The 27,895-nt window shown below is 42.2% G+C and overlaps 1 pseudogene; it reads right to left on the bottom strand.

Annotated features, from left to right (window-relative positions):
* Positions 1-412: 412 nt before the first annotated feature.
* On the bottom strand, positions 413-11,381 carry LOC120765723 (E3 ubiquitin-protein ligase BRE1A-like; annotated as a pseudogene).
* Positions 11,382-27,895: the final 16,514 nt, after the last annotated feature.

Raw genomic sequence — 27,895 nt, 5'->3', positions numbered from 1 at the left:
TGTTTTTGGAGTTTTGTTCTGGATTTGTTTAGTTTTTGTTCCAACCTTTTTTTTCCATTCTTTTAGTGTGTGTTAATAAAACTATTTATTTTTAAGCTTGAGACTGCTTTGCTTTTCCTGATCTTCTCCCAGAAGAAAAAGAAAGATAGTAACACTCACACCACTACACTAAATTTGGAGACCAGAATTTGGCAAACGTGAAACCACTACATTAATTGGTGCTTCCACCACCACCAGGTGTTTCGAACCAGGGACATTTCCATGTGTCAGGCGAATGTGATAACCACGACACTACAGGGCGCCCAAGCTGGGCACCAATAAAAAGGTATTGTCCTGGTTTAGGGCAAATTTGGGAGAAAACCCTGGAATGGCCCCTCTCCCCCAACTGGTCCAGTAAAGAACTTCCTCACAGTAAAGTGGAAAATACTATTTTATTTTAAAAATGAAGTACATACAAGTACAAAGAATGAGTAATATGAAACAATAAAACCTCTCATTCTGGAGTGAGATGGCAAATTGAGAAAGTCCTTGCCGTGGGTGTAGGTCGGCTCTCTCTCAGTCTCTCCTCAGTCCCAGTCCCTCTGGTGCTGCTGGAAAATGCCGAGGTCCAGGCCCCGGTGGGCTGCAGGTGCAAGCTCCCTGTGCTTCCCTGGGTTTTCAGTCCAGAGCAGGTTTAAACAGTCCAGGGAACTTCTCTGCCCTAGCTAGCTGAAACTAACTAAAAGCCAAAAGATCTCTGTCCTGCAGTCTCTCCAAGCCTCCACCGAACACCTCGTCCGGAGAAGGAATGTGGAGGAGTCAGGCAGTTTTCTCAAAACAAACTCCACGCTTCTCCTCGCTCTGAGAGCCAGTCTGAAAGGCACAGAACTCGATATACAGCACAAACAGAACAGACGATTGGGGATACAAGGATCATAAAGTCACCCCAGGACACAGGCGCTCCAGTCAAGAGAACTCATCAGAAACTCCTCATCTGCTTAACCATGGTTAAGTTTCTTCTGTAAATGTTTGATCTGTTCCTGCACTGCTTGGACCTTGCAGAGGGCATCCTCATCAGCCATCTTTTCACTCTCCTTTTTTCCTTGTCTTCCAATTCTTTCACCCTCTGTCTCAGTTCTTGAAGCTAGAAAAACCAACCAGAAATTACACTAAACACAAGGATGTGCCCTAAGCATTGTTAAGACTCCTGTTTTCCCCAAAATGTTCTGAAACACTGACTGCCTCCAAAGCATAGCAAAAAACCCCCATGTCATTTTGAGAGTATTACAGGCAGATGTACCATTAGCGATGGGCTGTAAGCCCAAGATCTTGACTTCCACACCTTTGAAAATATCACAGCCTCTTTTATCAGAGTAAGAACATCAGTCTCTTGCAATTGTACATGTATGGATATGTGGATAGAGAGCATCTGCTCCTTTAAGGGCATCTGGTCAAGGACCTTTTTCCAAGTAAGAAAGCAGTAATAGGGAAAGGAGGAGGTAAAATAAAACATAGAGAGACACAAACTTGGCAGACAAATGGTAAGGGAGGCAGTGATGAGAGTGAAACCTGGTTAGTCACACTAACTGATGAGAACACATGAGAGTGTGAAAATGTTTATTTCATCAAGGTCATCTGAATGTGGGAGAAGAAATTCCAAAGCAAAATACACAGAGATACAAACCTAACAAAACAAACACAGAGACAAACAGAAGATGCAAACCTCTCCAGTCACAACAACGGCTAAACTTCCAAGAACCTACAGGAACCACTTCCAGGAAGATCAGCTTGGACTTTCTAACTGATGACACTGTAAAGCAGGAACAGCTCCTGAACTGGAAGGGCTGTGGGAATCAAGAGCTGTTCAAATCCAGAAGCAATGTAAAGGGAGAAGGAGATCAAAGAAGAACTAATTTGGGTTAGACAGAGAAGGGTGTAAAAGAAGCCAGTCCCACAGAAAATATGGGCAGTCAGAACACATTTGTCTGGCTCAGGCTTGCACATGGTCATCACATCCTGTCCTGACCTATCTTCTTGTATCTTTTTATTGCACATTTTCTTAAGTATCGCTGTATAATCTAATTCTTTACCCCATGCATGTGTGCTGCACAGAATAAGTGCTGCCTGTAGGTGAGACCTGCTTGTGAAGAAGGCAAGAGAGGCTTGGAATCACAGGGGTCCCAAACAGAGGGACATGCTGGTACTTAAGAGATCTGCAAATAAGTCTGTGCTTATAAACCTAGACACTGCTCTGTGTGTGTGCCTGCACTAGCAACTGGTCCCTGTTTATCTCCAGACCATTCCAATCTCTAAGTGACAAAGCTGAGAACACAAACAATCCTCAGTTCTGAGGAGAGAAACAACACAGTTCTGCTGCAGAGTATCTGAAAAGAAGTTTAACACATCAGAAAGAAAAAAGGAAGAGGAATTAGAAATACCTCAGCTTTTGCCTTCTTCTCAGCTGCCATCAGCTGCAACTTGTCTCTCTGCTCTTTGGGGGCAGAGCAGTACCCATCTAGAACAGTTTGGTAATTTCACCTCCTTCAGTCTCTCCTTGGGCCTTCCTGGAGAAAGGGAGACAGACCACAGTGAGAACACAACAGCAAAACCACAGTCACACAGCCATCGTGACAGCGTGGCAATATTCTCTCCATCTCCAACATGGATGTGGAGTTGTTGGTGGCTCATCTTACCCTGATAACGTAAAACAGCAGCTGAGTTACAGGCTGGAACTGAAACATGTTCAGGCACATGGGTTGAAAGGCACGAAGTGGGGTGGAAATGAAATATGCATTCTAACTATAAGCTAAGAACTATTCACCTCTGCTTTGGGAACCATCCTGTGGTTGGTTCCTGTGGTGGGACTGCTGTGTCCTCTATTAATAATCTGCTGCTGTGAACTTCTATGCTCTTGTTATGACAGCAACAAAGAAACATTACTTGACCCACACCATGAAGTATCTAGTTTGGTAATTCACGCTTTAGGCTGTTGTAGGAGAAACACTTCTACACTGACCATATCACCATCAGATACAGAGGGTGTCAAGAAACTCTTTTGGCTCCAAACTTCAATGATGCTGATCCCATAAAAGCAAGAACATGCAAACACACCAGGCTTGGGCACTGCTCCCATCTGAAAGGAAAGGGAGAGACAACAACTCTTACTTGAGCTCAGCCCTCAGCTGCTTGATCATTTCAGCCTCCTTCTTTCTTCCATCTTCATGGTTCCCTTTGGACTCTCTCCTTCTCTGATTCCTTCTGCTTTTCCTGCTCTCGTTCCTTTTCCTGCTCTTTCTCTTTTTCTCATTCTCTTCTTTCTCCTCCTTCTTCTCTCATTCCCTCTCCCCTTCTCATCTCTCCTGCTCCTGTTCCTTTTCATCTCGCCTGGCCTTCATTTCATGAACATCTTCAAAAGCAGCCTTGGGAACAGACACTTGGGCAGAAGGATCATCAGGTTCCTGCTTTATCTCTGCAAGGAAAAGCAAGGGAGATGATCAAGAAAACAGACATTTAAGTTTTCAGCCAGGAAACTTCCTTACCCCCTTCTCCCTTGTCTTCCCAGATCCATGCTTCCATGCCCCCTTTTCATGGAGCACTACACAGCTACAAAGGAAGAGCATTCATTTAGTCAAAGGAAGCAGCAGAGTGCAGAGCTCCACAGAAAATTTCACTGCATCCTGCACAATGTATCAGAAAGGTTGATATTGCTGGCAAGGGTGATAGCATTTCCCCTTCTCCCAAGTACTTTTCCCTCTTTCCTGGCATTTCCTGCTGTGTTACCTTGCTCAGGTCAGACTGGGCCTCTCTCAGCTTGCACTTGTATCTCAACACCTCTCCCTTCAACTGGTGGTTGTGATTCTGGAGGCTGCTGATGAGGTGACACATCTCCTAATTAACTGGGCCTGCAAAAGGAGAAACACCTCTGTAACAAACCACACTTCTGTCAGCCTTCTTGAGGACTTCCATGGAGATGGAGAACAAGCTACCTGACAATGACAAAGTAAAACTCCTACCATTCTGCCACACAGCAGAGCAATACAAAATACATGCAGAAAAAAAAGTCATCCCAGTTTTATACATCTTACAGATAAGGCATATTTATAAGTCCCTGCAAATTTAAAAGTCCTAACTTCCTACCTAACATTACTTTTATACCCATGATTCTAAGGGAAACATGTCATATTACAAAAGAAATGTGATTTAAATACTACTTCAGAAGTAATTTATTTCCTCTGATGAAATTTAAGAATTCCTGCTTTGCTATCTAGATTGTCCTTACACATCTGGAAATGAATCTTTCCCTCACAAGTAATTTTTAATAATGCAAAATATCCTGCCATAAACCAAATGTTTAGCAAAATGTATTTATTACACAGCATCAAGAAGGAAGTCAGATAACATGGAACTGGCCTCCCAATAAAACAAGTGAAGAGCTTTGTTTTTTGAGATGAAGAGACCAGCCAGAACAAGTATTTAACACTAACAAAGAATCAAGCCAGGTGTTCTAATGCACTGTAGCCCCTAATAGGCATTGGTGGGTAGGTGGTGTTTGTTTTTAGGCATAGCAGAGCAACATCCTACCTGCTTGCTCATTGGCAGCAAGTGTCTGTTCAAACTCTGTCCTCAACATCTCATATTCTTTGCAGACTTGTGCCAGGGTGTCCTCTAGCTGAATCACCTCAGTGCATAGCTTCTTGTGAAGGCCGACCTCAACCGTTGAGGAACAAAAAAGAAACAGAACTTGGTGCTCTGAACCTGGAGTATCTCTCACCTCATCAACCATAAGCTACCACAACAGCCTGAATTATTGCTGGAAATGAAAATTTCCTGAGCATTCACAGACGCACACAGACCCAGCAGTGATGGTCGGTGGCACAACAGAGTTCTCAGGCTGACGGAGCAGAGGTGTTACCTCGGTCAGTTCCACTGGTGCGCTGTGTGCGCTGGTGTGTGGTGCAGGTGCCGTGGAGCAGTGTGCGGGCCTCGTCTAGGTGTGCCTTCAGCTGGAGACTCTCGTCATACAAAACAGAAAACTGGGACTGCATGCGGCGATATTCCGGGGTCTCCTTCACAGCCTCTTCCACTGCTCCTTGCAGCTCAACCTAGCTGGGACACAAGAAAATGCCACAAAAAGGAGTATTATCCCCCTGCCTTTGGTTTCTGTCTCTCAAGACAGGAGAACCGCGAATCAAGCTGCCACAGGCACATCAGGCTGCCACTGCAATAGCATTGCTATGAAGTAGATCCAAGTGATATGCTTCAGTACTAATTTTTAAAACTCTCTGTGGTCTCTGCATGCACTAGGCTGCTTCTCTTGCACTACCACATCATGGAAGCTTTTGACTCTTGGGACCTGAAATAGTTTCTCTCAAAGATACACACCTGGAAAATGTAAGAAATTGTAAGCACCCAGATCAATAAAGATGGACACATAGAAAAGTATGAGAGAACAGAAAAACGCACACACAAGTAGGCATTATGTTAGCCTTCTACCAGTAAGACATAATGACTGACAGAAAGAGAAATGAAAAAAACCCCAGGGGTACAGAACTGAATTCCTAGGAAAAAAAGTTAGCAAATGATTGTAAATTAGTAATTAGGAAGAAAAAAAAAAAAAATATGTAAGCTAAAGACCATTTCTCTCTAAACAAACTCATGTAGATAAACAGAATTCAGAGGTGCCTCAAGACAGTTCCCTGCATCACATCTCTGAAATTTAGGTTATCAATACAGACATTTCTTATAACTGGTACTGACCACTAAGATGACATTTGGATTATTCTCCCCACCATATACTTATCTACTAGAGTCACAGCTTCTTGTGTTACCACCTTTAAAACATCACAAACCCATAAGCTGTTTCCTATCTATCCATCCCTCACACTGGGAGACAAATTCGTTGACTCTTTCAAGAGTCTCTCTCCTCACACAAGTTCCCTGATTGTTTCTGTTCTCTGCTTCCACTTGCACAGGCAGTGGGGAAGGTGGAAGTGGGATCACTGCCTGTAAAGAGGTGAAAACAGTTTTAAACCAACAGAGTTACAAATGGACTCAAAGATCAGAATGGGACACAGGCAGGAAACCGTCTCCAATGGTGGCCACAGGGTGTCACCAATGCACTGAACTGCAAGTGGAGCCGCAGACTCGATGAATTGTACCTGGAGCAAAGAGTAACAGGACTGAAGAGCAGGCTCAGAACAGATACTACTAAATGAGGTTTTCTGGAGACACAGCACTGCAAAGCTGAGGGCAGTCTATCCCACAGAACACCTTCATCCTCACATAGCTACAGAGGTCTCACCTTCAGCTTTTCATTCTGTGCTGTTATTTCCTCAAAATCCTGGCGTAGTTCTTCCAATTCTTTAAGGCGATTCCCAGCAAGCTCTTTATTCTCTTCCAACTCTTCATTCTTCTCCTCAATCTGTTGGGAAAAACTGCTTGTAAATCCTATTGTTAATGTGTCTCCTGAGAGTGCTAACGAACTATCTGTTCATGTAGTAAGAGCAATTACAGACTAAGCAGTCAGGTAATGTGACCAAGTGAGACAGAGTCTAATTCCACCGGTGTTTCTTAAGTAGGAAATTTGTACACAGATAAAATGGCTTGCCTAGAGTCACCCAGCTTTGTGGCATAGCAGCTAAAATTATCCAAAGTATCCAAATTCTGTTCAATTTGTGGCCCTTGTTCTCCTTGAGTTTATTCTTCCCCTTGCCCACACCCAAGCTGACCTTGCCTTGAGGGCATTAATGGTGATTGTTCCCTCATAGAAGCTGCTCCCAGCTCCATACACCTTGTAGCCTTTGGAATTTACCTGCAAAAAAAATGTGAGAGATTTCCTCCAGGCGCAGTGAAATACTGACAAGCAGGATGGAGCAGATACAAGACCAAAGAAGGTACACTGCAGGTTCTCAGTTCTCCCAGCAAAGTCCCAGAGAGGACGTCACACATCCATCCGACACCACCCAGGTTTCCTGGCCAGCAGGGCAGCACTTACTCGTTCCAGGACATTGGCCAGGAGGTGGTTGAGTCTCTGCTCCCTCTTGCGGATCGTGTCAATGTCCCACTGAAGGTCATCAACCGTGGTCTCCAGGACAGACACCCGGGATTCTGCTGTCTCCACCCTCTCTTGCAGCTTGGAGAACTGCAATCAAAGGAGTGCTTCAGCCAACATATTGTATAGAATCACCTTTTCCTGAGGCTGCTCAGGAGTAATTTTCTCTTGTTCATCACGTGCTTTTCATCTTTCGTTGTGGTGACAGACTATTCCACGAACTGTCCAGAATTTTATACTGGCCAAATCCCAAGACAGCAACAAAAATAAGATAAAGCTGAAAATGGAGAAAGAGCAGGAAGCTGGTACTATCTGGCAGAATACAGAAGCAGCCAAGTCAGCGTATTCAAAGATTTTTAGATTTTAATCTTTTCAATCCCTATGTCCATCTACTCTACAGAGCACTTAAGTGCTCAGAGATCTAACACTGAGCAAGACCAGCATTAACACAATTTTTACATGAATTGAAATCTCTCAGACAAATGCTGCTAATAATGTGAATCCCATAATAAGCAGGATCATCTTGTCACTGATATCATTCCACTGTCCAATGACACAGAGAAACCAAGGAATTCAGACAGGGACGTCACCTCGACTGTTCCAGATGTCTACACAGCCACCTCAGCATCACCTGCTGCTTCCCTTTTCTGCAGGTTCCTTGGCTCTCTCCTTTTCTTTAAAAGTTAAATCCATTCAAATCACTAACTTGCTTATATCCTTTCCTTTAGTTCATGTAACAAGCAAATCAATCTGATTTATATAGAAAATCTATGTACAGCTCTTCATAACAATCCTTTTCGCAACTTTCAAACCCTGTTGCTCCTGTGCCTCTCTAAGGAAATAAGCTGCTTTCCAATCCGTGGTAACCATAAATTATGCTAAGCAGGACACCAAATCATATTTCTTTCTCTCTCCTTTTTATACCTCCTGAGACATGACTCTGTGCTTCTCCTGAAGAACATCAGCCAGTTCCTGCAGCCATCCATTCTCATGTGACAGGTACGAATTCAGCTCCACTACTGCTTCTTCCATCAGTGAAATATCTGAAAGGTGCACAAATAAAAGGAAATTCATGGAAATCAATGAGTACTAATTTGAATTCCTGAACAGCAAAGCAAGAAGCAAGAAAAAGAAACGGAGATTTCTTGGTCTAACTTCAGTTTACTCTACCTCTCCCACAGGTGCTTCCTGAGGGCCTGATCTCCCCTCACAGAGAGCTTTGACATGTACTCCCTAAGCAAAAGGTTCTGCAGTTTAACAGTGCTGCACATTTCTGAGCCAGGGGCCATCCTCTCACACCAGAGATCCCTTCATCTGTGTCTGTACCAGCAACCCAGAGACACCCAAATGCTGCCCAAATTCACGCATAAACCTGCTACGACAGGGAGGACACACTCGGCCAACACACCATGATACCAGTTGACAACCACAGCACCTGGGTGACAGGGAAAACCAGAGCACCTGAGGACAGGCTCACATGGCACCAATGCCAAAGCCACTACAGTTTATGACTGCCAGCCAAGGACAGCAACACTTCTCTACACCAATGCCAGACTTGGTCAGAGCACACAGAAGGCACACCAAGCATGAGCTGATCTTCCACCCAAGTTTTCATTCAAAAGATTAAAATTCTAACCTTAAGCTAATGAACTTTTTTCAACAGTCATCTGAGTGTAAAGTGAATCTGCTGGATTAATTTTTAGCAGCTGGTGATTTGGCTTTCTCTGCAGAACTCTGCTATGTTAAAAGCTGACAGCTACACTAAGCACACCATGCCATTAGATGGGCACCATTTTGCTCAGAACTCAGTGGCAACTGAGCAGTTGGTTATTCCTACACCTTCTACTAAACTGCATAGGAGGAAGAGTCTACCATCAGTTTGCAATGCTGATTTCACTTCTTTACTTGTGAGCGTGAAGCCTTTTACGTGGTGGCTGAGGACAGCTGGCTGATAAGGTTAAACTGTGCGCTCTGACTTCTCGGGCACAGGAACATAGTACTGGCAGAAGCAAGCTGCTTCTTAGCCCAACACGCTAGGCAGAGCCCTCATCATTCCAATACAGAGGAAGCTACATTACACTGCTGACACCCGGTCTTTTAGCAGGGGTTTCGATAACAAGAGTTTGGAAAGCCAAACAAATTCATTCTGGAAAATAAATGCACATGAGAAGGACTAGACCTTAATGTTTACAATGCAGGATCAGGTTTAAGGTGGGGGCAGATAAGCATTCTTGAATACCTTGGTCATACCTCCACTATTCAGCTTGTGAGACAGCACATCCACCTTCTCCTGCAGCTTGTCATACATTGTCACAATCTGGTAAACAAGATTGTGGACTCACTCCTGCAGGTGAGATTCTATCTCCTCACTGGCACTGCTGGCTAGAGTGGTCAGGAAGGAGAATCCTGGCTCCAGTCCTTCTGCTGGGAACATGAAGAGGTGAAAAAAGGTGAATGTATTCTAGAGGGTAGCATATCACTGATCTTTACAATCACAAAAACAAGTCTGTCAGCCTTTAGAAACTGACATCAGCATTATCCACAGCTGAAATCCATCTTTCCCACTGTTTCCAGACAAGTGCCTCACTTTGTTCCCTCTCATCTTTACCCTCAGATAACTGTCAGAGTCTGGTTCAGGTTCTGGCACCACCAGTGCTTTTCTTTCAGACAAAAGGTCTCCAAGACCTTGGTCCGGGTTGAAGAGTTTAAGGATGATGTAGGTATCTTCATCAAACTGAATGATGGGATGGGTGCAGCAAGACAAGGTAAAGAATGGAAATGAACAAAAGGAGTGCAGTGGTACAGGAGAGACAAGAAAACAGAGTATATAAGTAACAAAAGCTGTTACCAACCTGATTCCAGTATCAGCTGATGATCAGCACAGAGGCATCGTCGGTGGCCTGCCGACACTCCAGCTTCTCAATGTGCTCCCACAGCTCATCTTTGATGGCCTGGCACTGGTCGAGCATCTCCGCAACCTTCCCATTCTTGGTCTGCAGGGTCCAGACATCCAGCTCCTCCTGGGCACAGGCACATGGGACACAGGCCAGGTCATGGAAGGGCTCATACTGACTCCAGAGACATTTCTGCCTCCAGATGAAGAAGAACAAAAGGTGGAGTGGGGGTATGGAAGGAAGACATACCATTGAAGAAACACCACCGAGTTTAATGGTCTCCACAGTGGTGCCTGAATCTTCAACCCCTGCCATCTTCTCCAGAAATGTAGAAGTGCCAGGCTCTCCAGCATTTTTTTATTGCCAATTCCAGACATGGTGGCTGAAGCGTACAAATTCCCACCTTCTCCAAGTTCCTACTGAACATTAAAGAACACTATTAAAAAAAAGTCAAATACACATCTGGGTGGTCAATTTGATTTGGGGTTTTTAACATCCTGAGCCATCACGGTAACAAGATGCCCAGAACAGAGCAGATCATGGAACTCAAAGTATTTTGAAAAATATTTGTTGGGAGGAGTGGATTAAAAGTGGAAGACTGATAAGAAGGTCTCTAAATCACTCAAGTGACCTTGGCAGCTGGGAATAACCCTTGATAAGCCAGTGATCCTCTGGCATGGACTGAATTTAAGGGTGCCCACATCTCTTACACTGCACCTCTGCCCAAGTGTTGCTTTGGGGATCTCACAAGTAGCAAGGTAGTGGAAACAAATCTACTCCTTTTGTTCTAACTGGGAGTTTGTGCCAGCATGTGCTGACTCGTGTTCTGGTCCAACATTAAGCTGTAAAAGACACCAGCAGGATCTGCACTGCAAGCAGAAAGTTGATGGGGAAAATATCCACTGTCCTGTAATGTTAAAATGGAAGCACTGTACCTTATCGCACTCTTTGCAAAAATATCTTCATGCAGGTTCAGTCACTCCTTTTCTGTATTAACAAAAATGGGCCAGGTTAGACTTCAGCAAACAACTGAGATGGTGTGCATGTGGCACCAATTCACTGCACAACAACCAAACTGCTCCTAGTGAATCTACACACAAAGTCAGTCGAAGCTGAGGGCAGCAACACCCTGGAAATAAATGAGCCCTGTACTTTGAGCTCACAGATCCTACGGAACTGAAAAGCAACTTAGAGCCAAGGCTTGTAAAGACCCATTCCAAGAGTTTTCCTCTCTACTAGGAGAGATGCAGACATGTTTTAAGAGAACTCATTCCTAACTCAATGGAGTCTGAAAAGCTCTGGACTAATAGAGAACCACAGAACAGCTGAGGCTGCAAGGGAGCACTGGAGGTCACCTGCCCTGTGCTCCTGCATGAAGCAGATTCAGCCAAAGCAGGTTGCCAAGGGCCCTGTCCAGGCAGCCTGAGCATCTCCAGGCACAAAAACTCAGCCATGGCTCTGAGCAGCCCCTCCAGTACTTGATCACCCTCAACATTAAAATAGGTTTTTCTCATGTCTGAACAGTATTTCCTGTAGTTTCTTAAAACATTGTTGAGCAAAATTACAAGTGTATCCTCAAAGGGTTTCCAACACAAATGGAGCAGCTGGAGATGGAAAATGGAACCAATTAGATCTTCACTAGACATGAGCTGCATTCTTCTGCCACAGTCACCGATGGATGCTGTGCCAGCCTCTAGACTGAATGAAACCAGAAATGAATGAAGTGCAGATCATACCAGTAAAACCTGGTTTGTTCCATTTAAGCCTATAATGGCATTTACAGTCAAACTGGGGGTTATGAACTGAACCTTCCAGTTCTTATCTGCTTTAATTGAGCAGCTCTACTGAAAGCCACAAGGCCATTGCAGTTTGAAGATGAAGCTGGCACACTGCTTTGCCAAACCTCAGCATTTCACAAGCATCTCAGCTTGGCATTGCCCTTCATCGTATGCAAAACAGTATAAAGTTTATATTTAAGAGAGTTACTGAAACAGCACATTTGGGAATCCTGTGAGGTATCCTTTAACAGAAACATTAAATTACATCTCAAATTAAAAAACAAAGACAACAGCCACTGAACCATTTTCCTTCACTTAGCAGCAGCACTGACTTTAGCTGGAATTCCGAGAGCATCAGAAGGGAACAGCTGTCACTAAAAAATCTCATCTGTCCCATCAGTCCAGCAAGGCACCACTGTCCACTGCCTTTCACACTTTTTATCCATGGACAAAACATCCCTTCCACTGCCTCCTGGCACCACTTCCCTCAGCTCCAGCTCCTCTCCCACCATCTCCTCACACAGGGTACACCAGACCCTAACCCAAATAATTTTTTATGGCCACAGACCCTCTCTTTCACAGAATCACAGAATCATTTAGAATGGGAAAAACCTCTGAGATCGAGTCCCACCTATGAAGCAACACCACCCTGTGGTCACACCATGGCACTGAGTGCCATGTCCAGCCAGGGACAGGGGACTCCACCACCTCCCTGGGCAGCCCCTTCCAGTGCCTGACAATCCTTTCTGATGCTCACACTCAGAAGAGACAGAGAACTCTAAGCATCAATGTACATTTCCTTGAATGTCAGATTTATTTCCTTTTTGACACAGAACAGCTAATCTGCTCTGTTAATGAACAAAGTAAGTTTTACTTATTCGCTCTGTATTTGCTTAAAAAAAAAAGATGAATTTCTGATGACAAGTCCTATAGATTGAAACTCAGATTAGATTTTCTCTTCTCACTTACTACCATTTTACAACTAAATCCAAAACCTTTATTACATTGTCACCACCAGATGTTCCTGTGACAGTACAGAAACTCACTACAGGCATATAAACCTGTATTTATGTACAGACACAGAACAACAGAAATAAAAACACTGGGCAGATTTAAAAGCTGCTATTTGATTAATACTCCCCAGCAGAAACTCCAGTCCTGTTCCGTCCACAAGCCTAATGGGGATTTTTCCATGGCTTCAGGTCAGGTTCAGCAGGAACACCTTAAGCATGGAAGGAGAAATTGAAAAAAATACCAATCCCTCGCTCTGCCTGGCCCTTGCATGGCATGGCTGGGGTGGTGTGTCCAGTTCTGGACTCCTCACTACAAAGACAAGGAGCTGCTGGAGAGGTTCCAGTGGCAGCCACAAAAGTGATGAGAGCTCTGAAGCATCTCTCTTATAAGGAGAGACTGTGGCATCTGGGCCTGGTTAGTCTGGAGAAGACTGAGAGGGGATCTCATTAATACACAGAAATACCTCCAAGGTGAGTGCCAGGAGGGTGGTCCAGACTCTTCTCAGTGCTACCCAGCACGGAATGGATGGATGAGGAACGGTGGCCATAAACTAAAACACAAGTTCCACCTCAACATGAGGGAGAACTTTCCACTGAGAGTGGCAGAGCACTGGAACAGCTGCCCACGGACGTCGTGGACTCTCCCTCTCTGGAAACATCCCAAAGCCACCTGGACGTGTTCCTCTATCGCCTGCTCCAGGTGATTCTGCCTTGGCAGCGGGGTTGCACTGGCTGATCTCAACCCGAAAGATTCTGTGATTCAGCTTCCCACACACACCAGCCGCTCCCACACCTCCTCAGCTCTCCCACATCCCGTGGGCGTCCTGCGCCTGGCCCCAGCATCTTCCCACAGCGCCAGGCGGACACACGGCGGGCCTGTCCCTCCCTCCGCAGCTGTGCGGTGCCTCCAGCCCCCAGCGACCCTCCTTCCTCCGCACGGCCACCTCCCGCCTCTCCCCGGCCCCGGCCCGCCCCACAGACCCGCCAAGGCCACCTCGTCGTTCGCGCCGCCGCCGCCGCGCCCCGCCCCGCCGGCAATGGCCGCCGTCGCCCGCCCCTTCCGGCCGCCATTTCGCCCTCACCCGTCATGGAGGAGGCGCTCTGCCCTCTCCCGACATGGCGGCACCGCCGCGCCGCCAGACGCCGCCGCCCGCACCCGCACCAAAGATGGCGGCGCGGGCGGAGCCGCCTCCGCCCTCACACGGCCCCGACGGAGCGGCCGCCTCCCTGCCCGCCCCTGGAGCCGTGTCCCGCCTGGCCGGCGCGGAAAGGGCGCCTGAGGTGCTGAATGTAGGCGAAATGTTCTGTGCGAGCCGTGGTGTGGCAGCAGGGCTGGGGCAGCGATTGTCCCGCGGCATTCGGCGCTGGAGAGGCCACAGTCTTGCTCCCCTCCAGGAGCGAGAATGTTCTGCTTTCCTCAGTGCTGTTTTCACCTGTGTGAATTGGCAGAGACAACACAGCAGATGAGGGAAAACATACAAGAAAAAAGTCTGAGTGGTAAGGAGAGAAAGAGGGCTATTAATAATACTTGTGTTAATACGTGAGGTGCTTTTGTGAAGAAAGGGGGAGAGCCAAGCGATCCAATGCTAGTGGGAGCAGAGGGAGCTGCAGAGAAAATTCTGCAGCAATTTACAATTACTAGAGTTTATTTACCAGGGTTGCGACAAGTAGGGCTGCTTTTTCCTGAACCTTGCAGGTTCAACAAGTCCTTCACTTGGAATTGCTGCAAGAGGGAGTTAAGCACGTCACAAAATTACAGTTGGTTAAGAATTTGAGTGAACTGAAGCAGAGTGTTACTTGTAAAGGATGTGAACATAAGCAGAGGGGAGCCTGATAGGAAGAAAACCACCAAAGACCTAGAGATGAACTGAATAAAAAACGTTGTGTAAGGAGCAGCCTAGAAGGGAGACAGTTTTGAGCTTGCAGTGTTGGTGTGCTCGGCTGCGGCCACAAAAGAGTGCTTTTATAATTACAGGTTAAATGTGAGGTAGAATATCAGAGACCTGTTTCAAAAAGGCTTGAGTGTTCTTGAGTTCTTCTCTTCAGTAGTAAACACTTATTAGGATCAATCTCATGACTTTGCTTGCAAAAAACCGCAAACTGAAATCCAGAATCCAGTGTGACTGTCCTGCTGTGGAGAGGCTTTGTAGAATGCCTTTTTTTTTTTCCTTGCAGTATGTCTCTCTCCTTTGTCCTCTGAATATTGGACTGAGAATCCCCGAATGGTATGGATTGGATAGGACCTTAAAGATTATCCTGTTCAACCCCTTCCACTTGACCAGGTTGTTCCAAGCCCCATCCAAACTGGCTGTGGACACTTGCAATCACAGCTTCTCTGGGCGTCTTGTGCCTCACCACCCTCACAGGAAAAAAAATTTCTACTTAGTCTCAGATTTAACCTACTCTCTTTTACTTCCAAGCCATTCCCCCTTATCCTGTCACTGCATGCTCTTGTAAGAAATTTCTCTCCATCCTTGTGTAGGCTCCTTTCATGTGACAGCACTTCCTCCATACCAAGAGTACTGTGTGTGATGCACTTTCCACAAAAAACCATATTAGATGAAGAAAAAGTGGAGGGAAAAATCTGTTTTGTGCACTGAGCACCTACCTGGTTCCCATTCTCTGTTCCCCAGACCAGTGAAGAGGGTTTTTTTGTTTGTTTGTTTGTTTGTTTTGGTTTGGTTTTTTTTTTTTTTTTGTTTGTTTGTTTGTCTGTTTTTTTTTGGTGGGTTTTTTTGTTTTTTTTTTTTTTTTTTGTGTGTTTTGGTTTTGTTCTTTTTTTGGTTGGTTGGTTGGTTTTGTTTTGTTTTTTTCTCTTTAGACTTCTCATCTGGGAATTTATTTGCTTTTTGAACCTTTGCAGGCTTAAAATATTCACAACATAACTGGCAGTAGTGGTGTGAACAAAAAAAAAGGTCGTTTTTATCTCCTTTAACCTTCTGAATCCTGTTACCTTATGTAACAGTAAAATTCTACATTTGTACTTGCTAATTCTGTATTTAGTTTACAACTCAGAGGAGCTAATGGGAGTTTTGGCATACCCAGCTCGTAGCTGTGAGTTTTTTACTCAGACTTCTCCCTGTGACAGTGCTGCACATTTTAAATCTGCTCAGTGATGCTCACCATGTTAAAGAACATGGATCTTGGAGAAGCTGGATGGTCACACAAAATTCTAACATGATTAAGCAGATCATGTATCATATTTTGAACTGTCTTGAAAGGGCAAACTGAATGACAGTGTTTTGTTTATGACATTTTAATCTTGTCTATAGCAAATTAAATTTTGCCTAGTGAAAATGAATTTTTGAAGATGATGAAGTGTCTCATGGCAAGAAAATCGATTAGGAAGTCTTGAGTGAGGCTTGATAAACTTCTCTTTGGAAGCTTCATGGGCATTTGGCATTATTTCTGGTGAAGTTATTTGTGTTTGAGTGTAGTGAGAGATGGAGGATGAACACCAGGCACATCTTTTGACCTCCTTGTGAAGAAATACTGAATTCTGTGGTTTTAGTCAACTCAGAGGTAAAACTTGTGTGGCAAACTTTACTGGAAAACCCATAAGGCATCTTCAATTTATGCCACAATCTCAAGTAGTTGAAAAACAATGTTTTGTGAAGCAAGTTATGAAGTCACAGATACTTGATTTTGTTTAAAATAAGGCACTCATCTCTAATCTGGGAGCGCCGATCCCTGGAAAGGTCCCAGGCCAGGTTGGATGGGACTTTGAGCAACTAGGAAGGTCCCACCATGGCAGGGGGTGTAATGAGATGAGTTTTAAAGTCTTTTCCAACATAAACCATTTTATGATACTCTGATTTTCCGGCATTGTGTAGGAATATTTGCACTAATGGAAAGTTCTCCTCTTTCAGTTCATTGCTATTATCATAGACAATGATAATTTTAGATAAAATCTGTCACGCAGCCCTTTCACTAAAATTTCAAATTCTATCACTAAGTCATCACTGTCATAAGGAAACTCCTCTAAAACTTCATTACTTTGGTTGAAACCACCTTTTAAATTTTCACCTTAGATCCATTCAAGTTCTGTCAAAATCACTGAAATTTATTGCAAACATTGTTCTAATGCTCCTTTCAAAAATACAGAGTAAACAATAAGCAAGAAAGGTCAGAAAGTCCCTTGGCAAGGACAGAAGCATCAGTTTAGGCATGGGTGGAAATAAAAAAAAAAAAAAAAAGAGTAAATAATATGGATTAGTAGGATTAAAAGATTAAAGTAAGAAAGAAATGGGCAATGTTCCTTACAAAGCTGCCACCTTGAGGGAACCTCTCTTTCATTTCCAGTCCCAGCTGTTCAGAGAAGGATGAGAGATCTGCAGCCTTCATATTGTAGGCAAGGTGCATAACTTTATCCTAGAATATTGCTTTTATTATCAAAGGACAATACTGAAATTGAAGGCAGTTTGGGCTGCTCACTGGATAAGCAAACATGAAATAGATGTGGTACAAACTCAAATGTGAAGTACCTGTGGGTTGCTTGCAGCTTTGCGTTTCCTGCAGATTTATGTGCCCAAAAGGGAATTTAAAGTGAAAAATGGCTTTCAAAAGGAGGGGATCAGAGAGCTGGATGCATTACAAAATTACAGGTTGAATAGTAAACTTACCTTAAAAAATTATGATTTTAAGTGAGGCAGTCATCTAAAGTATAATTACTACCATTAGTACTGTTTTTCCCACAGTCACATCACACAAATCTAACTTGGACAAAGAGAAACTAAAGACATCAAATCATAAGAAATAAAAGGAGATTAAATGCTAAACTATTTCAAGCAAGAATTTAAATTGAGTCACTCAGAACCTCGTTTAGCTAAAGAACTTAATCATTTCACTAGCCTCACTGCAATTCACGTTTGCCATTTGTAAACCTACATATAAAAATTTAAAAAATGAACTGAAATGTCAGCAGAAGTTTAATGAGTATTGTTTTTTTAATTCTGTCTTTTAATTGCATTAGAAATTAAGCAGGAAATGGCAACGCTGTTGATCTCTTTTGTGAGCTGAGCTGAGTTTACACCTTCCTGCAAAGAATTGCATTTCCTGTGAGATGCAGCATACTGTGAATCAATTGAACCTTATAATAATCAGGATAAACCCAACTTTTTCTTCATAATACAAGTGGGCTTTGTCTTAAAGGATATAGAAGTTAAGTTTTTGAAAAGAACACAGGAACCATAACTACTTTAGTAATTTTTAAGTCACCTTTTTTAAAGTAATGAGTAGATAAATGTTGTTACAGCTGGGAGTGATGGGTGTGAGCGCAGCTGGGCAGCTGCCCTGGCAAGACATGGCACCAGAAATGCAGTGTCAAAAGGGGATTTCGGGGCAAAATGTTTCAATGTGAGTGAAGAGACGAGCTGCAGCATTTCTGCTCACGGATTATATCTTTTCCCTGCATGTTACCAAATATTAGCTTGAGTAAATTTTACTGAAGTGGCTCTGAATGTGTGTTAGAGTTGAATACACTTGTTCTTGCCTCAGAAGCATTAGCATTCAATGTGTGCATTTCAGCTTTAAAGTGGCCTGTCAGCTTTAAAAAACACGACTCAATACAGTGTTCAAAGGAAAAAAAACAAAAACAAACACCCACAACCTTATTGTACAGGGTTATTAGTGGCTGGTAATTAAAATAATACCGATAATTAGCCTTTTGCCATTGAGCATGGTATGTGCTGCACCATCCTAAGAAATCACTGAGAAATATCCCTAAGCTTATTCTGAACTGAGTATTAAGCCTCTCCTTTTTCAGCAGGTGGAGGCTCAGGACTTATTTTTCTTTAGAAAGTGTGTCTATACCCCATACCTTGAACCCTCTTTGAATGGGACACTTGTTATTAAGGACTTAAAGCACTCTGGACACCAGAACAGGAAGAAATGCTGAAATAACCACCCAACTGATTAAAAAAAAAAAAAAAAAAAAAAATATATATATATATATATATATATATATATATATCTTTAATAATTACAACACTTTGCCACAAATGTAAAAGGTGCAGAGCAGAAGTCTCATCTGGGCCTGAGACAGTAACTGGTTTCTTTTATCTTAACAAAACTATCCCAGTATTGCATTGATGGTGTTGGATTTTTTGCAAATTAATATTGGCTCTGCTGATTGTTATTTCTTGAGAGAGCAGAGGAAGGCGGTGGCCTGCTGCTCTGTGTGCTGGGTGGTTCTTTGTAAAACTGTGTGCTGGGAATGGTGCAAAGGGAACTTCAGCTCCCTGGGTGAGGCATGCAAGGAGCAGCAGAACTTCTGGTGCTTTATTGCTTTGAAAACCAGCAGAGCTGATTGTTCTGTGGAGCTGGTCTCTTAAGGCAGCAGAGAGCTACTGAATCACAGACTGTGCTGAAGCTGAAGCATTTCTTGTATTGCTCTTTAATGCCAAAGGCAGCTGTATAATTGGTTATTTAAGCATGTTTCATTGCTGTGAAATTGGTAATTTCTTCATTCTACATGATACTGTGTTCATATTTTCACGAATTGCATCATTTTAATGCATGCAGCAGTTTGCACAGTGCAAAGTGGGCTTCTCTGTGTTGTAACAATATTTAAATTACATGTAAGGTAGCATATTTCAGCTGCTGATTTGATCATTTATGACTAACCGATTACAATTTGTTAGCACAGAACTGACCTTTTTCTTGTAAGGAAAGGGCACATTTTACAGCTTCCTGAACATGTCTTATCTACTTAGAAGGTTCTACAGATAAGTAACATGTAGTGACATTTAGTTTTATTCTAGTTCACTGCCATTAACCTCCTTGTGCTGAATTTTACGTGGTTGTGTGTGGAGCTTTAGCAGGAGAGCAGAAATTCATCATTGCTGTTGGGAAGTGCAGTCTGTTCCCTGCTGGATCTCACAGGGCTGCAGAATTCCTGTCCTTAGTGACACACTCTGTGCTCCTGCCTGTGACACACGAGCTCCTGAAGAAACACAGCATCAACCCAATGATCACATTTCTTCCTGTCTCTGGAGCATCATCATTCTTTTCAATATCTGTTGGCTTGCCATGAACAGTCTTGGCTGATTGCCCTCAATCCATGTAGGGAGAGCAATGGGCATGCTCAGGTTCCTTGGAGGAAACCAATTTACCTGGCTGTGTTCTTTTAAATATTCACATTTCACTTTTCCATTTCTGTTCTATTCAGTGTGCTCAGTGCTTTGCACCCCTCGGATCAACTCAGCTACGGAGTTAAAGCAGGGAAGGTTTTGGTGAGCACATACTTAACCATGAATTTCTCTTTGTTTTTTTCTTCCCCTCCACAGTGTTCAGTAGATTCAGACATAAAATTTAAGGCATTTCACAGGCTGTTTGATATGTGTGGGAAAGCACGGTTCAAAATGAGGTTTTCCTTTCAGTTAATTTAATGTTTGGAGTCTGTCAGATTTAGTGAGGGATGAGTAGTTAGAGTGTGTGAGTAACAAAGGACTCAGATCATCCCTCCTCCATCCCTCTGCTCAGCCCTCCTTGAACGTGCTCATTAAACTGATCAATGATTTTCATCAGGAAACATGAGGAATGCTCCAAACTTAGGAGAAAATCAAGTCAGAACCACCTAAGCTGTCTAAAGCAGATTGGGGGTCAGCTCAAGCTTTTGTTTTTGCTGTGGATTGGAATGCTTTCTATTGGTTTGTGTTACTCCAGTTTCCAGTATTTGACAATGCTGATGGAATTTGGAATAAAAGCAGCAGCAGCAGATAAGTATTCAGTCGAAACATACAAATTTGGCAGTGAATAATTGATCAGTCCCTGCTTATTAGTACTCACCAACGTATTGCTGGATAAGAACACCACAGATTTCAATTTTAGCCAGACAAAGAGTTTCTTGCTGAACTGTTAATATGCAGTGTGTAGTGCCATCCCCTGTGGTGGGCAGGAGCTTGCACACTTTTTTGGTCCTTTCAATACATCTGTTTTGAAGTACTTTAAATTTGTGTGCTCTTCAAAGCATAAAAATTTTCTGAATCTGTATTTGGGTTCAGGCAATTAATTCAGCCACTCTCTTGCTTTCTGATGTGGTACCAATCCTTTGGCCAAATTTTGATTGATTTATTCATGAAGAATTTTATCCTTATCCTCTTTCGTTGTTTTGGGTTAATTTTTCAGCTATGTGGATAACTATCAATGTCCATAGCAAGTTTCTTTTTTACATATAGGAGACTTCTTTAAATGAACACACTTCACGGCTGGTTTAGAGCACAAATTTATACCACGATTTCAAGACAGCAGCCCAGCAAATAAGGGGAATGAAACTAAGAATACTAAAGATACAAAAGCTGTGAACCTGTATGGTAGCACCTCTAGTTTGTGTTTCCAGAGAAATGGAATTTAGCAGTGTGGAAGTGGTGCAAGAGCCACATTAAATAAAGAGGGCAGACAAAGGTTTATTATGTATATTTGTCATTTAAGTGACTTGTGTCAGTAAGAGAATGATGAGCTTAATTTCTGAAGATTCATCTGGAAGCAGAAGTTCCTTATTTATACACGTAGGAGGAAAGAGATGGATTTCTATGGCAGAGCTCATTTGCTCCCTTTTGATTAGGGGCAATGACAAGGTCCTCCCGTGAATTTTGCATGAGAGATTTTGCTTTTCACAGTGCTTTGTTAAAAATGAGATTGCAGCAGATATCACCTTGATAAGTAGCTAAAATAATTTTGCACAGCTTTGTGAGATCTGGCAGCTAATACATTAGACACATTACTTATTAAAAATTTCTGTGGCTAAATCTGAGAGGGAGTAGACAATTTTATGGTCACATATTAATAACATCTATATATAGAACAGTCCAGAGAAACAAGGAAGGACGTTTTCCTGCCATGTCTTGCAGGAATTGTACAGCCTGCTTGCTATGGCTTGCTCTTTTCAGGTCAAAAGAAGTTAAATGGAATTTCTGTCCAGCTCTATGCACAGTCTGTAAGGTTCATTTCTCCTGAAACAACTGTGTGTGCCTGAATTAGGTTTTACTCCAGTGAGTTATTTTTATTATATGGGAGATATAGGTCAAGAAGGATTAAGAAACTGAACACAAACTGGTGGTTTTGACACCTGATGGGAACATGGAAGCAGTTTCCTGGTTTGCTAGACCAAAAGCAAAGGGACAGAAGTGTCTCAGATGAATGAAAGGGCAGATAAATGAGGTTTCTTTCTCATTTGACCAGAACTACTCTAGTAGAATCGAGGAGCCTTTTACACAGGGAAACACATTTTACTGAGATTAGGCCGTTTTAGAGGTGTCATTTTCAGGCTTGTTACCAGAATGAGGCACTTTGGAGCAGATTGCTTTTGCAGGTGAATAAATTGGAGTGTTATTATCCTGCAGAGCTCTTGGCCTTATCACATCAGAGCAGATACCCTGAGATGGCCAGGCATTTAGACCCCAGTTAAATGGCTACAATTATGTCACAAATGAAAGGGTGAAGATTGTTTTCTGTGTTTGGAAATTCTGATGTGGAATTGAGAAAACATAAAAAGACTCCTGAGCTTAAATTTACGCTTATATATGAATGTATATTGCTCTTTCTGCTTAAAGGTCCACCTATATCTCATTGCCAAAAGATATCCTTAGCCAAAGAGAAAAGGTAAGATAGTTTCTCTCCCTGTCTTTTAAAATATTTACATTAAAATATGTTAGATGGTGTTTGTAGCATATATACAAAACTGGAAAACTAGAAACTGCAATGTTTCTACCAGACTGTTGATTTTATAGATATATTTATGGCAAAATTTCAAATAACTTTTTTTTCTTCACTACCCAAATGTCACTGAAACAAAGGGTTAGTTTGGATGAAAGATTGACACCAAGGATTACAGAAAACTGCACGTGTGCCAGTAGCAAAAGTAAAATGGCTTAAAAGTGTAGCAGAGAGGAGCATTTACTTTATGCAGAAAAACAAAGGACACAGTTGAGGAAAAAAATACACATGTGCTTCTAGCTGTTGAAAGCAGCAAAGTGTTTGTTAACAGTCTTCCAAAAGACAAAGTTTGAATTTTTTTTTTTTTTTAACCTAGTTTTAAATTCTCAACTCCTTTTTAGCATGTTTAGTTTAAGATAAGTGTGTTTATTTTTCCTTCCAGTGCCCTCACCTCTGGTCAGGCGCGAGCACTTGTGTTCTCATCATACATTCACCATCTAATTCTCTTGATTATAATCTGGCTTTTAAGAGTTCTCTCTGTACCTGAGTTGCAAATGGGAATGAATGTTGCGTTAGACACTTTTATTTGAGATCATGTAGCACTGAAAAGCTGCTTTTTTTCATTCCTTGTGTATTATTAAGATAGCAATCAGCTGTTATGTGGATGATTGCTTCCACACTTGGAATTTCCTGGGCTTTGTACTGGTGTCTTCACAAGGGAAATGTCCCCTCTGACATAAAGGAAAACTAAGCTGACTTTTTTTATTAAGGCTCTCATATATTTACTGTGAAAGCTACTGATATAGCAGTCTGTAGATTTATTAAGTTTAGTTGTAATCACTGAAGCAGTACAGGAAATAATTTCAACAGTGTCAACAAGCATGTAATAAGAATTCCTTGTCCTATATGGGTGGGGTTGGAAATTTGTTAAAAATAAGTACAGCAAAATTTTGCCTTTATATCTCAAAAAGATTGCAAACTCCCCTAAAAAGTTATGGTAAGGTTAAGCTGTATTTGAAGGAGACCTGAGGTCATCTTTTCTTGATGTTTCAACCCCCTAGTGAGACAGATTTACTGACTGAATATCTCTGTGAGTCTGCTTGGTACCACAGCTATTACACACCAGTGCTAAAGTGTGGCAGGGTTCAGATCCCATCAGTTAGCCGACTTTGGTTTTACATATCCTCTGTCATTTAAAAAAGAATCTTAAAACACCCAGGGAAGCTAAAGAGTTAACACTATAGACGTAAAAATCCTGGTTTTTCCTTGCATCTGTTATTGCAGAAAGCTTTAGGAGTTACCTGAACTGATGTTGTTTTCAAAAGCAGAATGTGCCCTTTAAAACAAATCAAAGGTATGTCTGAACTCTTAAATTTTTTTTTGAGTTATTACTGCTGAAAAAGAGGTCAGATTAACTGGAAGATGTCTCCAGTGGAGTTATGAAACCTCAGCTAGTTTCTCACTTCAGACTTGCTTTAGAATAGTGATACAAAGAAATAAAAGGAATCTCAGTGGTTTTGTTCTTTTTAGTTTTCTGAAGAATGATATGACCTTTTCAAGCCAAGAAGCCTACAGTGCCTGAAGTCACAAGATATCCACAAACAACTCTAAAAATAATGGCTTACCATGTTTTCTTTAATTTCCAGTCTGAATAGATTAAAGTTTGTGTTTGATGTGAGTGTTACACTTGGATACTTAGGTAGAAATACATACTGAAATGAAACACTCATCCCTCTCTCTATGCGGCATGAGTTACAGTAACATATTAAGTTGCAGAGTCGAAGAAAGAATTATTCTGGGTAAACAAAGCAGGTAATTTTGTTGCACTAATAAATCCTAGTGATGGTTTAAATATGGCCGTGAAGCCCAGCTGGGACAAGAGTGTAAATTTGGAAGAGGCCAGGGGCCATCATGGCCCAGGAGGGCAAAGTCTGGCGGTGATGCTGATCTGGAACTTCTGCTCTGTACTGACGGAAAAGTAACGTGTCCAGAGCCTCCCTTCTGCCACCTTTCTCAGGAAAGGGTGTTTTGGTGCTAAAGGGCAAGGCCAGAGCAAAAGATCTTTACAGGCAACACAGGGTACAGGCAGGTGTTTCTGCTTGCTGTGACGTGTTGGTTTTCCTCTAGGTATGGTCACAGGAAGAAACAAATTCTTGAGAGTTCAGGAATTGCAATGCATTTCCTGACTGTAGCTTGAGCAAAGATGAAGCTTGAGGGGAAGGAAACCCACAAGGTTGGCTGTAGTTTTGGGCCAAGAGTCATTGAAGTCTGAAACAAAGCCTGTGCTGAAAAAGGGCAATTGAAACTAAAGCAGATAATGAGCTCTTTCTATTTAATTTTACAGCTGGCAGTTTTAGAGGAAGGCGTATCACCATGGGGGCGTATGATCTAAAAAATAGCCAAGATTACTGTGAAACCACTTTTGTTTCCAGGGTGGCTAGGGCTAGCTTGTTGCCCTGGAGGCTCTCTGCAGGAGTGGAGAACAGAGCCTCTGTAACAGCACCTTAGAGAACTCTGAACCTGGTGGGACTCCTGTGACCCAGGGGTTTCCTCAAGGATGAGGACAAAAGGATGAAAAGACTCTTCTTCTAGGATATAGCTCACAAGGTTTATTGCAGAGGGGATCCGGAGAGGAAAAGCCCTGAACACAGGGAGTGCTCAGGATTATAAACTGAGGGGGGGGCGGTGAGGGGCGGATACAAACAGATAACCAATCAAGTATAACTGGGGAGGAGTCATGGGAGGAGAACAGTTATTGGGGAACCAACAGGATTGCAGGGTAGGAGGGATTGTATTGCTAAGTCCAATGAGATGTTGAGGGAGATTTGATGTACATTTTGGGGAAAAGGGAAGGGGTTACAATGATGGACAAGGAGAGCAGGCAAGGTTTAGGTGATGGACAGGGGGAGTACTGGAATAAAAGGTGTGGTATGGGCGTACAGGGAAATAGGGAGGAGGGTGCAACTTCAGGGCAAACCAACAACTTACAGAAACATAGGTGAAGCCAGAGCAAACCACTTAGCAAAACACAACAGATTACCAAGAAAAAATAAAAAGGAAGTTTATTGAATGTAAGTGCTTGACTCCCTAATACCTCTTAATTAACTTGAAAAGAATAGGTTGAATAATCCAAAAATTCTGAACAAACATTTTCTGATGGTGGGGTTGTAATATTTTCTATCCCATCCAGTTCTAGTCTTAAGTGGATTTATTTGTTCTTAACTGCCTTTCTGTGTATGAAGGTGAATGTACATAAATGATTCTTGTGCCTTTTAATAGTTTTTATGTTGTTTTTATTGTACTGGGCAGAAACAGCAAGTTGGACTCCTATTGATAAATATACCTCTACAATTTATTTAGACATTTTACAAGTTCCATTGCTTGTTGGTAACATTTCTCTTGTAGTAGGAAATATTGTGAAAAAAGAAATTCTTCAAGACTTGAAAAGTATCAAAATATGGACCTAGATTGTATGAACAGGTTGTGCTACTCTCTGAAAGAAAATACCCGTTATGGGTAGCTTCACATGAGGAAGCTTCTTTCCTTCCCAGGGCACGTGTTCTCTGTGACCCAAACCAAAGTTACAAGTTTGGGACATGTTGTCAGAACAGAAGATTGTTGAGGATCATGTTGAGAAGCCTTTGTGACCTTGCAGGCAGGAGAAATAAAAGGAAATTCAGTGCTAGAACATGTACATAGGTAATGAGGGTGATGCATGTGAGGAGTGAAGCCTGTCAGAAATAATGGATGAGAAGGCTGCTGACTTGACCTGACCACTGTAAGGCTGGTAATGATAATAAAAGTAATCAAAACAAAAAAAATTCTGAGGAGGAAATATTTATGCCACCCAATCTGGAATACTGTTTACAATTCTGATCAGCTGTAGTAGAGAAAGGATTACTTTGGCTGGGCAGGTATTTGTGACTAAATGATCAGAAGGCATCTTTTATGGAGCAGCAGTCACAAGTAGAATGAAGGAACTAGATGTTGTGTGATTATTGACAAAATTATTATAAGGATATTATTGAGCTGTAAAATACATACAAAGAAGAGAAAAGGGAATAACTATATCAGTGAAAAGCTTATTCAGCTGAACAAAGTGGAGTGAATTGTTATATCCAAATGCTGAGAATGATAAGTGACCTGTCTTGATTTCTGCAAGTGGGTCAGAATACTTAAATGCTTTTAGGAAGATGTTCAATTAAATATGAACAGAGACTAAATTCTACAATTCAAGTTTTTGTCTTGGAAGAACTGGGAGAATGTCAGAAATTGCTTTTCATTCCCAGTGAGCTGAAATAATCCTCTCCCAAGAGCCTTTATCTCCTGTTCGACAGCATAAATCCATGAGAACGTGTGAAAATAACAACCACTTCTGAGACTGTTATGTGGGGTTTTGGAATGATGGAACATCTAATTTTGTTCATTTGCCTCTCTCTTGAAAGTAAAATAGGTGCTCACACTCTTGCTGAGCACTGAGCATTGCATTTGGAGCAGATTTTTCTAAGTTCTTATGCAGATTGAGGCTTGATCACTTCAAATCTGCAGCAGAAGGGCACAGGAGCAAAATGCATTCTTCAGAGTGTTGGAGTTGTTTCTGTGGAACCTTTGTGGAGAATCAGTAAGACCAAATACTATTAAAGGGAAACTCTGAGCCAGTGTAGTCATAGATTTGGATCTTGAACAAGCTGTGAGTAGTGATAAGTGGACTTAGTGAGCCCTGAGCTGGCTAAGCCAAGGCCACTGCACTTGTCCTTTTTACAGATGAGAGATCAAGGGGTTTTTTCCTCCCCTCACCCCCGGCTTCTTGCTCAAGAGAAAAACCTCATCTTCCACTGATTGTGATTCATCACTACCAGAGATAATCTACTGGGAAACAGGAAGACTTGAGGATTCCTAAACCTAAAGGTGCTGACAGGTATCTGAATCAAAAATGGTCTCTAAATCCCCTCTCTCCTCAAACTTTCTATTACCTGGAACTAATTTTGGCTCTCTTCACTTCTCTGAGATGTATATTAGAAAGCAATTTATTCAAAAAGATTTTTACAGCAAGGTAAACACCATGTGATTGGATGCATATCCCCATATGTAACCCACTAGTAATTTTTTCTTACCATCCAAGAACATTTATCTTGAATTTGGAACAGTATAATTTAGTCTAGGAAATGAATGGCAGTAGGAAAGAACACACTGATTTTAATTCCTTTAGTTCCTAATATTGTCTAACAAGGTTCTTAGGATTCCCAGCTAGATTTATAACTTGTGACTTGTGTTCCATAAAGAAAATATATAAATTCAAAGTATGCAGAAGTTGAGATATGCTATAATATATAAAAGTTAGATACCTAATAACCATGTTTTGATTAAATTACTGTAAACTCTTTGTTTTCTTCCGACCCGTTAAGCTTAGAGAGTTACTCACGGCCTTTAGATTTTTGGGTGACACTCTCCAGTTAAAACTTTGCCTTCTCTAAGACAAATTTCCCTCTATAAAAACAAGAGCAGAACAAACACTTGCTACCCTTC

The sequence above is a fragment of the Hirundo rustica genome, chromosome Z (genome assembly GCF_015227805.2).
Source record: "Hirundo rustica isolate bHirRus1 chromosome Z, bHirRus1.pri.v3, whole genome shotgun sequence".
Lineage (NCBI taxonomy): Eukaryota > Metazoa > Chordata > Aves > Passeriformes > Hirundinidae > Hirundo > Hirundo rustica.
This window is presented reverse-complemented; position numbering and strand designations above follow the sequence as displayed.